A 2,399-nucleotide genomic window follows, 5' to 3' on the forward strand; every position below is an offset into this window, starting at 1 on the left:
TGGAGACAGGAGTGACGGACAGGTCCTGTTCAGCCAGGTTACCTTTTCCGGTGTGTGTTAGGATTCATATCAGGGGGCAGTGGAGGAGTGGGGGGAGGGAGGGGGGGGGGGGGGATGTAACTGGAAAACTAGCCTCTGGTCATAACCCTTACCTCCCGTTTCGTCTGCCCAGCTAACTTAACAAACACACTCACACGGGCCGCTCCCCTTCAACTCACAGCTTGGTATCCGGAAACTTGAACGCTGGGGTGAGCTACACAAGGAAAACACCGATGTTAAAAGACCGGTACATGCACAGCCATATCATGCCACCAAAAACTTACATTTGCTTTAAATAGCTGCTGCTCATTAAAACGTAATGCTCTTATATTATGCATTCATACTAGAGCAGGTTGAAAGTGTCTTGGTGACTCACAGAACGGGAGAACGTACGTGACAAGATGAGGAATGGAGACGACTATGGAGACGGTGGATGGGCTGAGATGAGAGGCTGCGTTGGTGTAACCGGGGATGGGAACAGAAAAAAGCCAATGGGGAATGAGCGAGAGGAGACAAGACACGGCTACGGTACAAACAAAGACGGCTCAGGCCAAATGCATCAAAGGTACAAAACACAAAACACTGCCAACATGCATCATCAGTGGAAGCTAACAGTTAACAGTCAGAGAACAGAGAGTGGCAATGACACAGCCACAGTACCGCACACACAGACCAGCCCGTCTCAACCCGTCTCCAGACAGCACTGTGTCTCACACACACACACACTGTCACACACTCTGGAGACGAGCGCAGCAACACACCTCACCTCTCCTGCAGCACAAACAAACAAGGACAGTGGCCGGCGATGTAACAGTAACAGTCCAAACCCCATGAGGACAGACAGAGACACACACAGTAAGGTAGTGCAGACGGGGACGAACCCACACATACACACACGCACACACAGACACACACAGCGTTTTGAGTCACGGTGCAGGGGGGAGATTGAAGCAGAAATGATGTGAGGTTCTCAGCAAAGCAAATCCATTGGCATCAACATGATTCCAGAGCAATATTTAGATTTGGTTCTTTATTTGCAGCAAGATTCATCTTTTCACCGCTCACTCATTTGCAAGTGACACACTTTGCTGTGCTGCATCTAATGCTAAACAGAGCCCATACCTACCCATGGAATCAGGATTAGAAGATGCTAGAATACACACAAGTGTTCGCTTTGGCTCATTAATGTCCCAGAATCATTTCGATTGATCTTTAATTCAGTCCAAATCTTTCCATGTGGAACCAAAGTCAGAACATTAAAGGGGAAATATTGTGCTCTCTGTTATTTCCCCTCATTTTAATAAGTGTGATAAAGTGGGGGGGGGCTTAAAGAGACAGGACAGTACAGGACTGTAACCTGTTTTCAATCACTGTGCACAACGGTGCTGCAGCAAGGGAGGCTAGAAGTGAATCAATGTGTTTTTGAATATTAAAGCATGTGGAGGGTTAGAGAATACGTAAATAAAAGCTAAACTATGACCTCATATCTGAAGAATACACCCCTTTAATGTGCTTGTTGATTGTTTCCTTCCTTATTTTTGTCTCTGGTTGTATCATCACACACAAACAAAAACACCAAAGTCCTGATTGCACCATCAGAGGAAAGAATAAGGGATTCAAAGGGAAGAATGCTATGTTATGTTGCTAATGCTATCTTTTTAAGCACAGTGATTTGCAGTACGACAGGCGACGCTGTGATCTGCAGTCCCTCAGTGCTACGGTGACGGCTGAGAGGCACAGGGAGGGGCAGAAGAAAGGAGGGCCAGGACTCTCACCCTCATCTGGACAAAACTGTACCATCATAAGAACGCCGCTCGCTACTTCATCCCGCACTACGTTTCCTTTCTCAGTCAATTTCAACACCAGGAGTTCAGTCTTTAAGAAGCAAGAAGGAGGGGAGGAGACGTGCAATTGTTTGGGGCGGTGGAGGTGAACGAGGGGGAGAGGGGGGCGGGGCTTAGACTAGATAATTGAAATGAACTAAGGCTGTTGTCCTTGGTAACGTGTAGGAAAGTGGTCTTCCTCTGTGTGGACTGCGGTCCGTTTGAGTTCAGACATCAGTGGCAGATTGGTGACGGATCCGTCGGGGTTACCGGGTTATGGTCGCTGTACAAATGCGTTAAAAAAGAAGTCTGCTGCATGTGGCTGCTGTGTCTGTAAGTCAGTGTCCATCTTGCATCCCATGCTAGCAGAGCAGCCTCCTCATAGCGCCTCACAGTGGTCGATGCCTGCTATGACAGGACAAGCTACAGATGGAGAAAGGAAAAGATTCAACCGTCTTGAGGCCCAAAAAAAAGTCAAAGGATTCTGTCAATTTAAGTTGCCGTTGGTTACAATGCAAAATAAAAAGTAAGCATGCG

Source organism: Genypterus blacodes, unplaced genomic scaffold (assembly GCF_046128005.1).
Source record: "Genypterus blacodes isolate CSIRO-AG114 ecotype Tasmania unplaced genomic scaffold, CSIRO-AGI_Gbla_v1 ptg000037l_1, whole genome shotgun sequence".
In the NCBI taxonomy this organism is placed as follows: Eukaryota; Metazoa; Chordata; class Actinopteri; order Ophidiiformes; family Ophidiidae; genus Genypterus; species Genypterus blacodes.